Raw genomic sequence first — 13472 nt, 5'->3', positions numbered from 1 at the left:
CTCTCCCAACATTTCATCTCTCATATAGAATGACCTAACTTAAAAGACTGGTGTTTGTTTTTTGAAATGTCTTGGTTAGAGGAAAAAATGTCTTTAAACAACTCTTAATATTTGAATTTTTGTTATGGTAAGATATATGGCTAGTGAAAAACACATAAAACAAGGAGCAGCATTAATACTGAAGGAACAGAGCTGGACAGTACAGTGAATTGTCAAAGGCCAGTGAGATGTCTAAGACAACGTAAGAGAGGTTTTGCTTCTTTTTTTCTTCTTTTTTTTTCCCTGTGATTCGTTTTTTCCATTTTTTCTTCTGAAAACAGCCAGTTTTCATCCTAGGAATAGTGCAAAGAATCCTGACTTTTCAAGTTTTCCCTTTGCACCTATCTAGGACAAAATGTAGAACTCCACATTCACAGAACAACAGGAGAGAACTTCTAAAGGTATTTATTTCCAATAAGTGGAACAATAGATTTGTTTTGATAATGTTAAATTGCTTCAGTGGAGTAAAAACATTCTCACTGATCAGTTTCAAATATTGAATACATATCTGATCTAAAATGTTAATACAGAATGAAATACAAATGTTAAAAGGATAAATTTGGAAGACAAAATCAGAAATTAATTATTTTATTTTGATATTAGTCACTGAAATGTTTCCCTTAAGAAATCATTAAAATCAACATGTTCTTATGAAATATTTAAAAGAATACCCTCTGAATACAATTTTTTATCAAGTCTATGCAGAAAACAATGTTATTTCCATTATTTATATCATAAATTCATGAAAGACATTGCTAATGATAGATTTGTTGTTAATGGGATGAGCCAGTTTGACTCTTTTGAGAGCAGTAGGTCCTCCCCACAAAACAAACAGGTAATAGGATTGTGTAGCCATCTTCAAAAGTGCTCTTCTCTGTATGGGGATGTTTTAAAACTGGACCAACAAATAGTTCAAAGTTCTGTTGCTGTAATTAGGGAAAGATCTATGTAATCCCAGTGTCTTCTCCTTCTAAATGCAGTCTGCAGGGACAATAAGGGGGCTTCAGAAGAAGTGTGTATATACTGTAGATGCTACAGGGGCAACATAAATGAAATTTAAAAACCAAAAGAAAATACCTAAGTGGGAAAAAAAAAATTACTCCCTAGCACAGGTAGAAGGCAAAGTTTTTTATATTAAACTCTTCTCCCATTGAGAGTCACCAAATGGAGTTACCAAATGGACTGACTTTATGTGCAGAAACTGTTAAAATTCACTGAAATTTTACAGAGTTGGTCAGTAAGGTGAGCTGAGGGATTGAGAAATCTGGTTCATCTCTAAAACCACAATGCCCTGTTGTCTGAGGAGGTCAGCCAGCAGAGCACAGAACAAGATCTTAGAACACTTCATGCAGGTTTGCTTTCACTTCTTCCTTTTGGTGTCAGAGAATAGTTGGTATCCATTCATGCTGAGTCAGTTTACAGTGCCTATGCATTATGAAACACTTCCTCAGCTACCCAGCTTCTTCCACCCACTTTTAGATGCACAGACTGAGTTTTCCAAAATTCTTCCTTGTTGTCACACTGAATCGTGAGCATCAGAAGCACAGGCCTGAGCAACTCATAATGTGCACATAATAACAGTGGTTCTAGATACTGTATTCAGTGTAATAATAGTGTTGATTGCTGATACTGGCTCAGTTGACACTGTATGTTGCCAAAATTTGTTGTCACACCAGAAACAGGAAGAGAAAAATTGGGAAGAGGTGTGAAGAAGGAACCTTCTGTCCAAATTCAAATCACATAATGCTATTATCAGTGGGGAATAACAGTGAGAGACTAAATGGATCTGCTTGGAGTGGCTGCTAAGGCAAAAATGACCAGAGAGGGATGTTGGGCTGCACTTCTCTGAATGGTGCTGCTTCTGCAGCTCACATTCCCTAAGTTATGGCCCATGATAGTGAAGACATGATGGCCTGGTCCCACTCCTGATTCACATTGTTCTCACATGCAGCCCTGTTTTGCCTGCATAAATAGGGAGGAATTTCCAATTCCATGGAGATACTACAAGTTTAGTCATGAAGATAATTAAGTCCTTTGGGCTTGAAATACCCAAATATTTCATACTTGAAAGAAATTCAGATATGGCTCTGAATGTCTGGACTACTGCCATCTAAACAATTTGGATTCATTTGAGGTTTAAGATTCACTCCAAATTCCTCTTCACATCAATTAATCATTCAGATATTTACTCTTCTTATCACTAGTGTTATAGAATGGCTAGAAATTCTGAGTAAGATACTATATAGCCTAGTTCTGCTGACACACAATAGCCAGCATCAGTCTCCTAAAAATGTCAAATATAATAAGGAAAGATTCGGGAAAAAGAAAAAAAAAGGAGGAAATAAGTTTTATTATTGACATCCTTTTCCAAAAGATAATAGAAATAGTAACTTGTCCAAAACACCTCACAGAATATCAATGGTCTATGACTGTTGCCTGTCTCCCAAGGCAAAAGGAGACTTAGTCAGCAGATTGCCTTATCCCATATATTTTGCAGCAAAAATTATTTCTTACTGTTATTGCTCACTGCAGTTAAATGAAAACATATCTAGCCTTTCCAGAACTTTTAGAATTCAAATATCAAACTCAAATAAATATAGTCCCTATAAATAATGGACATTAATAAAATGCTAGCTCAAGTCCTAAGGAACTTAGAGAAATGTAGGTACCTTCTGGTACTGCTGTGATGGTCAGATAAAAGTGACCTTGATACAGAAACAGGGGCACTTGCTTGAACTCAGGCTTAAATGTCTAGAGATCTTTGAAACTAAATAAAAAGGCAGATAAAGAGCTGCATTTATCTCCTGGATCAGAGAGCCTCTGGGAGGTATCTGTCCAACCCATAGTTTTATCTAAGCTTGTAATTTCACATATATTTCTAAGTAAAATAAGTGGAACTCATTCTTAGGGCTTTTTATTGAATTTATGAGTTTATTTTTAACTACTAAATATCAATCATTTACATTTACCAAAAATTTACCTGAGAGTAATACTGTCTTGTTTAGATCTTACTTTCTGTTTTGTTGCTTTGTCACTAATTCTGAAAATCAGATGAAGACTCGGAAAGTAGAACTGCTACAATTGCAAATATATTTAAAAGCTTCACTTTCTTTCCTGAGGTCTGACTTTTGTGTCTGTAAGTGTGTGTATCAGTAAAGGGGAGGGCGGAGGGTTCAACATGACCTGCAGTAAATATTATCAAACGAATTTTAATTAACAGCTCTGATGAGATAACAAGAGAGATTGAACTTCACCTCCCAAAACTGTATAAGTTTGCTTTTGTTGCTGCTGTTGTAAAAAACCCTTGTTTTGCTGACACTTTGGAAATGATTATGACAAGTAAAAAGATACTGTCTTTGCAAGGGCAACTTTGGACTAAATTTAATCTGTTTTCAAAAGCTGAGGCATAACAGTCAAGATAAAAAACTAAAATCCAGATGAAGATTCTGCACTTAATTTGACTTATTTTTAAACTTTTATTAGTGCAGTACCTGAAATAGAGCACAAAGATTTTCAGCTTTTCTCAAGACACTGCAGAAGTGAGGAGATAACTTAAGAAGACATTAAATGCAGCAAAACAGAATATAATTGTCATGGGGCGGGATGAGGGGTGTGGGGTGGGAGGTGGGTAATGAAAAAAAAATTAAATTAACTTTGCCAAAAATTCAGTAAACAGCTCTGATAGAAATTAGCTGCCTCGTGGCAAGCACATCTCCAGTGCTGGGTGCAGGATATTCCCATCCTGCGTTGGAAGGTCCTTACTAAAAAAGGAGAAAGGATGGGAGATGCAAATTATGGTTTATATGCACACAAGTACTTAAAATAAAAGTTCTTCTAGCTTGATACATCAGAATTCTGCTTTTATGTTAATTTGTATTGCCTGTGATTGGAAATAATTGTACTAGTTTATATACTAGCATGGTAATGTTTGATTAATTTTAATTTATCACTGACAGTGAATGTGTATATTGGTGCATATGCACCTGTTAAAACCCTGTATTTGTGTTACTTCATCAAAAGGACAAAATATTTTTGGATGAATATAATAAGCCCTTTCTGCAGCATGATTTCAAAACCTGAACTGAAACTTGATTCATATTTTATTTTGAACTTAAGGCTAAGTCTGAGCTAACTGAAGCCTGGATACTTTTCAGACCTGTCTTTGTCATATGGCAAACACAGATAATTGAAGTGTAGCTTTCTCATACCAACACTTTTTTCAGCCCTCTACAAAATGCCTAAAGTAGTTACAGTGGAAAATGGATAAATCATTTGCCATCTCTCTTTTTCTTTTTCTTTTCTTTTCTTTTTCTTTTTCTTTTTCTTTTTCTTTTTCTTTTTCTTTTTCTTTTTCTTTTTCTTTTTCTTTTTCTTTTTCTTTTTCTTTTTCTTTTTCTTTTTCTTTTTCTTTTTCTTTTTCTTCTTTTTCTCTTTTTCTTTTTCTTTTTCTTTTTCTTTTTCTTTTTCTTTTTCTTTTTCTTTTTCTTTTTCTTTTTCTTTTTCTTTTTCTTTCTTTTTTTACTTTCCCATAATCTAAATTTTAGTCCCAAACTAATACAAATCCATATTTTACTCTCGATCAATGTAAAACTAGAATGACTGAAAGGTATAATTTGGATCACTTGTATTTAAGACTGCCAAATGAATACCTTTCAATTTTTTTACATAGAAGAATCTTCTGAAGTGCTGTGTGATTAAATTTTCTCTCTCAAAAAAAAAAAAAAAGAAAAGAAAATTCTAACTAAATTATCAACACCATAGAAACAGGTAAGAGTATGTCTCTGTCATATATAGTTATTTACATTACTTGCTTAACCTCTTAGTCCAGACATTAACACTTTGGTTTTGACTGATATTTTTATAATAATTTCCTGTTTCTCTAGTTTCTCTTTCAGTAATATTTACCTAATTCACTATAAAATAAAAATATGAGACAAAACCTCAAAGACCTTAGAAAATACTGTCCAGTACGTTAGCAACTGAAAAGATTCTCTCTCCTGAAAAGATTAAATATACCCAGCTAATCCCTATGACTATAAGCTGAGTCCTGCTGGTTTTGAACTAATCATTTGCAAAATTGGAGGGGGAAAAAAAGTAACACAGAAAAAAAAAAAAAAAGGCTTCTGGTAGGTGAGCCACAGCAGGGCAATTAAGATGATATGGCAGAGGTAGACATCTGCTCCTAGACAGATACAGTTCCACTGATGCTATCTATAGCTGCAATCCTTCTGAGAGATAAACAACACGCGAGAGCAAGGCACAGAAGGAAATGCCACACTGAGAAAGTGGTGATGGTGTGGCCCCTGTGGTCTGAGAGAGAGAGAGAGAGAGGCAGCAAGAGAAAAGGGGAGGGATGTCATGGGGGGCCTGTACCAGGCACATGCAGGTGACAGCAGTCATAGGACAGGCATGCATCAATATGCACAAATGAGAGAGTGTGAGAACTGACACTGAAGGGGAGCAGAATTGCAGCAGAGATGAAAGCACAACAAGACCAAAGGAAGAAAGAGATGGAAAACCCCTTTCTCAGATCTAGACATAAAGTTAATCTAGAATGAAATTTTAAAAAAAATAAAAGAAAGAAATCATTAGTAGATAATTTATTCTTTCAGATTTGAAAGCTTGAAGGGTTTTTCAGAATTTCAAGCTCACATTAAGGTTGCTTACCAAGTTAATCTGAACTATGCTCCCAAGGTAGATGATTACTTGCTGCTGTTTCACATTACTTTCACAGCAATGCTCAGACACAGAAGGGGTAGTGTTCCCTCTTTCCGTTTCTGACAGGTACAGAGAAAGCCTAAAGGAGGATGTGATCTCTACTAAAAACAAACTCTCAAGCCAAGGACGGACATTGTTTAATTTAGGACAGACTTGAAGCAGCAGTACACTACACAACAAGCTCCATGACCTCATTGGACAGAAGTTTTCTAAAGGCATCTGGCCTTCACTGGGCATGCCACTGATTCTTCATGTCACTTGTCACTGGGTTCCTTGTGAGGAGAATTTGGTGGTTCTTTGATGCCGGGGGTTCAGAGTCCCCCCAAAACTGAGGGAGCATCCTTCTTCTCTCTAGATTTCCTAATGGCAAAAAGGCTTAGCATTCAGTTGACTTAAGAAATTCTCCCAATTTCGGAAGCTCTCTGGAAGGCACGCAAGAATTTGAGGCCCAGCAGTTTGCAGAGAATCACTGTTCAGAAGCATATGTAGAAATACCCTGCTGAGGACAGGTCCTCTGGCTCCTGTGCTGTGCTGTCTTCCACTTCTTGGCTAGACCTGGGGCTCAGTTTACATCAGCAGAAGCTGAAGAACTGAGACACCAAAGTGTCATTCTGTCTCATGTTGGAATCTCAAACCCACAATTACAAGTTTTCTTAATGTCTGTTATTATGATTCTTCAGCCTGGTTACCCTGTGGTCTCATCCTGCAAAAAAAAAAAAAAACAAAAAAAAAACAAAAACAGTTTCTTTTCTCTGTCTGTGAAGAGAAAAAATATCAAACAGAAGAGCTTAATGTAAAATCAAAAGGTGGAGTGAATCACAAGCTCTCACGCAATATTGTACTTTGGAGAGTTTTTAAATTGTTACTTCTGAAAGATTCTAACCAGGAAAACCTGACTCTGAAATGTGCTGTTTATCTTAAGATGGTAGAACTGGACTTAATGCCTTTAACGAGCAATCCTCTTAAGGCCAGATTTTGCTATCCTGACTCAGTTCATACCCCAGAGAGGATGATGAATTTAGATACTTCTGTCCACTAGATGCTCATAAACAGACTCATCTCCAATGTATTCATTAGGGAAAAATGTGCAAGGCTTCCTGTTTGCTTAACTGCACTTTTGTCTTCCTTAGTCTTCACACAGTGAGCATGAACACTCAAATGATGCAGCTGTTGATTGTTGATTACTGATTTGGGGCTTTTTTAGATTCTTACTTTTCATTCTAGATCTTTTAAATTTCACATTCACACATGAAAGCATCAACATTTCATTCTGAGATATGTATTCTGGAAAACCTCAATCCTATGGATATTTTCAGAAAGTGAAAAAAAACAGTGTACAATTCTAGTCTGCATAACTCAAAAAACTTAATTTTTAAATATAAACATGAGATTGGATCACTTATTATTAAAATTTCCCCTAGATCTGCATGAAATTATCAAAACAGGAACGGGAATGGTATCAGCAAAGAACAAAACTTTCTATTAAGGTGTTTGTAATGCAAAATTTCTATTATTCATTCTGCATTTCCAGTAACTATTTCAATTATTTGGAGCAGCCAAAAAAGGTCTGATCATTTGGGTTCCTCAGATAAAGCTATTATTTTGGAGAATGGGGTTTTCCTCTTTTGGAATCTCTAAAACAAATGCTTATCCACAGAGAAAGTCAGTTCCTAAGTTAGTGCTCTGCATAGTCATCAGAGTGTAATAATTTCTAAACATTAGAGGTGCTAATGTACCTTCGTTATTTCCCATTTATTGACTCCTGAGGAATACATTTGGTGTGCTTAACCCTGCAATATATTCTTTATTTATAACTATCTTGATTTTAATACTATTTCTACTTCTCTACATTTTTGCCTGTATTTTGAAAAAAATGTTTTAGTGTAGCAAAGAAGCACTCTTTCTCTCCATTTCTTTTTCTTAATGCAGAAATATATCTGATAAAAAATATTATTAACAAGTTTATTTTAATTTTTTTTATATTGCATTATTTGATTCTAATCCACTGAGCAACTTTCACAGAGCAGATTGTCATTATGGCTGTATTTTGCCTTTTCACTGCAGTCTATCACTTGAAAGTGTGTCCCTCCCCCATCCCAGCTCTGCGTTGCAAGCTTTTTTTATCTTTTCTACCTTGCTAGAGGCATTATTAGTGCAGCTCACCTTTGACCAAATGGGCAGATGAACATTCATCCTCTGGAGCCAGTACTAGTGCTGTTTGGTAGATCAGCTCTCAAATGGTACTGAACTGTGACCTCTTCTTCTGTTCAAAGACTAAATACATAAACTTGAGTTTCCATTGGTGCCAAGCCTGGGAACCTGAGCTGCTCCCTAATCCCAGGTCTCACAGCCAGCAGCACAATGGGCAGCTCACCATGCCAGCCGGCCAGCCTGAAAGAATGTCTTTATTCTCTCTTCCTCAACAAATTGCTTATTGTTTGGCCCACAGGCTGCTAGACCTTGTGAACTGTCCAAAAACTTTATTGCTTTTCTGTGAAACTTTCTTCTCTTTTCCCTCTGATTTTGCTTACAAATAAAATTAGTTCTTATTTTCATGTCTTAATAATCAAATTTTAAAATATGTCTGCTTCTTTTAATTTTTTTTTTTTGCAGAGCCTATCTATCTCTTGGAAGGATGTAGGAACCACAGAAATAATACCAGCCCTGCAGGTTTAGTCTCTTTAGAAAGAAGCCTGTGGAAATGTGAAGTGTTACTAGAATGAGGTGCTCTATGTTACTAAGAGAGAAACTCAGTAAGCCAAAAGCTTAGGAGCATTCTTAAGTTTCCAAAGATATGTGCCTTTATTTTTTTGTTCTTGGTGTCATCTTCACTGTGGCTGCAATATATGAAGAGTGACCATAGGACAAAACATTTATCTGGGGTCATTGTGTTTTGCAATTGTTCTGGAGTAGTTGCCTTCAGAGGAAGTTAAAGCAGAGTGTCTAAGTTGATGTATTATTTATCTCTCAAGGTATTTCTGGAAGCACCTTTTGTTTTCAGCAGAAGTTTCTGGGAATGTGATTGCAGGATAATCATTGCGCAAGCTGGCACTAGGCAGAGCATTGGCAAGATAAGGCTGACATTTCAAAATTCAGACAGACCTACCCTGGGAAAAGAAGAGCTTCACAGGTGTGACCCCAACATATAGAGAAAGAAATTGCTTCTTAAACATGGCCAAAAACCAGGGCTCCCCTGTTGCTCTTCCTCGTCTCACCAAACCTGTGCTGAGACATGTTCACATGTTGAGTGGGCAGCCTTGTCTCTGTTTAGAGTTAGGGAACAGGGAGAGGAATATCCTTGTGACCAGTAAGATCAGTTCTGATCACTTGGAGAGAGCTAATTAAGATCAGTCTAAACACTCCTGCAGTTCTTAACCATTTTTACATACGTTGTTTAGGAAAGATGAGTGAAGTGCTCAGCTTTCCGGAGCCACACATAGATCTAAGAATCACACAAATTTTTTAAAAGTTGTGTGTGTGTGTGTGTGTGTGTAAAATTTAATACTCTTTCAAGTATGAGAATGGCAGCACAAGAGTAGAAGAATTGCAAAACTTAAATGTCCACATTAAACTGATATATGGTGCATAGCTGATGATATATATACTGCCTTATTGTTCAGTTGTGGCTCAGGAAGCTAAATGCATAATATAAGATATATGTATAGTCTAAGGGTCAAACTCTGTCAGTTACGCGAGTGTAAATCAAGAGCAATTGCTCCGAAGTGACTGAAGTTTCAGTACCCTGGATTTACACAAGTGTTGCTGAAAGCAGAATATGAGTCAATATGTGTCATCAATACAGCTGAGTTAGTGGCACTGAGGGAATTTTATGATATGCATGCACCTAAATCCTTCACTATTTTTTTCCCATGTTTTATACTATTACATTTTATGTTTCAGATTTGTCTATGTTTTTAAAGGAATAAGAGATTCAAATCCTGATTCTGTAAGCGAAATGTCCACTTCCCTCATCTAGCAAATTTCCTCAGTCTTGCTTCATAACAGCAGCATAAACATCTCACATTCATGGAAGGATTACTTCCCTGGCTTACATGTAAGGCCAGTCTTAGTTTATATAAATGCATAATTCTGAACCCCAGCAAAATGTTGCTAGGCTGTCTGACTGCATGCAGAAATGCATCCTTGTCATTTGCTCCATTCTGTTAGCAAGTGTTGTAGGGCCAGGAGGCAACGTTTCCCAGGCAAAGCAGGATCTGGATGCAGCAGGAAGAATTGTGGAGCTGGTTGCAGTCAGTGGGACAGCTGGCAGCTAAAGCCAAAATCGGCTGTTCTGAAAGATCACAGGACAATTTTCTTCACTGATACATCCTGAAATTTTTATTGAGAGGTTCAAGAAAAATAAAAAAAAGGCTATACATGGGACACTACTTGGAAGACATAGTGCAAAACAAAGAGGTATAAAAACTCATATTCTGTTAGAGAACTAGCAGAGTACCTGTCAGATACACATGGTCTTCAATGACCTTATTTTATATGGAGAAAGAATATATGATTTTCTGGGTTGAAAGGAGGTTTTTAATTCTGAAAGGAGGTTATATGTTAAATATATGGTAGCAGTCTATTCAATAATAGAAGTCAAGTCCCTTACTTGGGAAGGCAGAATCTGGTATTCTATCACATAAAATAATGTCATTATTTCTCTAACATACTTTTAAATTGAATGTGTTATTTTAAATCACTTTTTTATTATATTCTTGAATACCTAGAAAGATTAAAAAGCTCAAAAGTAGATTCCCCAGTATTCACATAATCAAAAATGGCTGAATTAATTTGAGACATACTTATAAAAAAATAAAATAGCCATTTCAGATTACAATGATCAACTGTGGGGGCTTACCACTTCAAAAGAAGCAGAACAAACCTCCATGTGTGCTCAACACACACACACTCCCTTATCCAGTTAGAACAATATGTAGGTATAGATTTGGTGAGATTGTTTGATCCCAAAAGGATTCGTATAAGAAAAACTTCTCTTTCAGAGAAATGATCTCTCTAGAGACTGATAGTGATGATACAATAGGCTGGAGATGCTATTATTAAAAAAAAAATTACTACTTTTTCTGACTATGTTTCTTTTTTTCCCAGTGGGATTCTGATTCCAGACACTCTACTAGCCTGATATCCACTGGGAAAGTGATGACACCATAAATTATTTAAAGGTTTGAAAACCACAAGAACTACTGTATATAACCAGATTGGATTGACTTTTAAACTCTTTTGATTAATAATACATAAAGCCTTAGATATGTGAATTGGTCGAGTGCTAACCTGTTAACAAAGGAGTAGAAGGGATGAATTCTATCATTTCTCATAAGTTATTCTACTTAACATATTGGCCAAACAAAACAAACAAATGGAGAGCTCTGCCTTAGTCTTGGACCTCTAATGCATCATCAATATTTGATGACTACCTAATGTCTCTATATGTCTGGACAAAGATGATAATTTGATCACCTGGCTTCCCAAATTCAAGTTTCCCAAATGCTTTCTCCTACATTCATCAAAACACACAAGTAGAAAGTAGATGCAGTTTCAATATCCTGGTTTGGTTTTTGCTTTTTTTTTTTTTTTGCCTTTTTTTTTTGTTTTGTTTTGTTTTGTTTATGATATTTTGTTTTCCATTTTCATTTTTAGCATTGCTAACTACTTATAAGAGAAAAAAAAAATATTTCAATCTTCTACAATAAATGGGGCTAGAATTTCCTATGTTTATGATATTTTGTCCAGGATGAGAGTAGATATGCATGCTGCTTCAGACAGTTTTCATGTTCTACCCTTCTGCTGCTGGCTCTGTTTTAATTATTCCCCAAGTTCCTAAGTTTTGGTGTCTTTTGTGCCGCTTTGAGTGGACCTCAAAGAAGAGAAGTGTTGTTCTTTCCTCTTCAAGTACAGAGGAAGGTGCATGGGACAGCCTGCATTTCTAAGAAACAAGAAAAGTCTACAGGAGACAAACCAAATACTTTTCTTCCAAGCTGCCCAGCCCATGCTTCAAGACACAACTTATCCAGGGTGACTTCAGTATGATATGTTAGTTTACACTAATAAATGATATATTTTCTGGGCAGTAGTCAGGTATTATCCCTCTGGATTATTTTTCATTATGCCATCTGAAGCTTGACTCCCTTAGATGTAGGAAAAATAGGAAATAAATCTTTATTGTTTTCTATTTCATCATTCCTGTGTACCAATCCCTTAATCATGTAATTCAACTCAGTTTCCTTCTGCACCAGGCACTGCCTTGCCCTCAGATGCATTGCCTAGGCACAGAAACTCTGATCAATTTTTTTTGCCTCTTGACATGCCCTCAGAACCATCCTTTCTTGGTCCCCTTAACGACATATGTGTGTGGTTTCCCATGTCCCTTTTTCACATATTAAAGCTTCTGTATTAGCAAGCAAAGTGCCATCCATCCTCTGGCCTGGACCACTAAAGAATACCTCACCTTGTTTTTAAAATGTTAAAATCTATGTGAGATTAAACAGTGCATAAAGGAAAAAAACATTTCAAAACAAAGGCACACCCCAAAATTTTTTCAGTCCCTCTTCCTTGATTTGATTAATTATTTTGGTATGAATTTCAATTGATGGCATAAGTGAAATTCAAATTAATTTGTTATAATATGAACAAAATTAGAATCACATCCCAGCTCCGAGAAAAAAAAAAGTTCAATCTCTTAGTAAAATACAAACTACAGAAAATTTTAACAGCTCACAAATTACACTTGAATTAGATTTCAGTTATGATACTGATAATAAAAGTAAATTATTTATCAACATTTATTAAATCTTCATGGTTTCCATCACCTGACTTTCCTATACACAATTACTATGTGGAATATGTTACCATATTCTGTTTCCCTTTCTCACTTTAAATATCACCCAATTAGTTCATAGCTCCCTAAAATACAATGGACGTATAATCACATGCTATTAAAAATAATAAGAATCTCACCTATAATTAATTTATATTCACACCTTTTTTTCCTTATACCTGCCATATCAATAATAGTGTAGGCACATTGCTTTGCTAGCTGTCATGATTGTGCACACCACCTGAACAATCCATTCCCATTCTAAAATAAAATTCTAGCTGCAGTATTATTTTTGCACATTTTCTTAAGGCATTTTAAGATCTAACCAGGGCATTGAGACCAGCATACGACTTAACTAGAATAGCAAGTATGTTTCCCATAGTATCTTTCAGCTGTCATTGAAAAAAAAGAAATCCACATTTGTTTTCTTTTCCATCTGGGATTATATGACAAAATGATCTCCTGCATCTAATCAATTATTTTTCTCCTATATCTTTTGCATTTTCCTGCAGAACTATTTGCAAGTGTAACAGGAAGATCCTTTAGAGATAATCTGGTGATTATTGCAAATTCAACCTTGGATGCGGTAGGCATTAAAAGATGAAAATTGCCTGAAGTCCACTGTTGTACAACAAATCTGTACCTCTGGACTCCTGTCCTGAGGTGAAAATGCAAACCAGAGAGATATTTAGAATAATTTTGACAGTTCATAAAATTAAACAGGGATTAGGGATTCTCTGAGAAATAAATAAATAAAAAATATAATGCCACAGGGCCCAAACAATGTTAATCACATCTCCTTGCAACAGGTATTACTGCAACCCACTTTTGGGAAGAAAAATAAGTTATATAATTATTTCTGGCATGTATTTAGCACTGATGA

At 35.7% G+C, this 13472-nt stretch overlaps 1 long non-coding RNA gene across 1 annotated transcript in view; it reads right to left on the bottom strand.

Annotated features, from left to right (window-relative positions):
• Positions 1-4574: 4574 nt before the first annotated feature.
• Positions 4575-13472, bottom strand: part of LOC135302666 (uncharacterized) — a 51020-nt gene continuing 42122 nt past the window's right edge. The window contains exon 3 of the long non-coding RNA XR_010364241.1: positions 4575-6460. This is a non-coding gene — a long non-coding RNA (uncharacterized LOC135302666). The remainder of the gene's footprint in view (positions 6461-13472) is intronic.

Source organism: Passer domesticus, chromosome 6 (assembly GCF_036417665.1).
Source record: "Passer domesticus isolate bPasDom1 chromosome 6, bPasDom1.hap1, whole genome shotgun sequence".
NCBI lineage: Eukaryota > Metazoa > Chordata > Aves > Passeriformes > Passeridae > Passer > Passer domesticus.
Note: the sequence above shows the minus strand (reverse complement) of the source record. Positions and strands in the feature narration are given on the sequence as shown.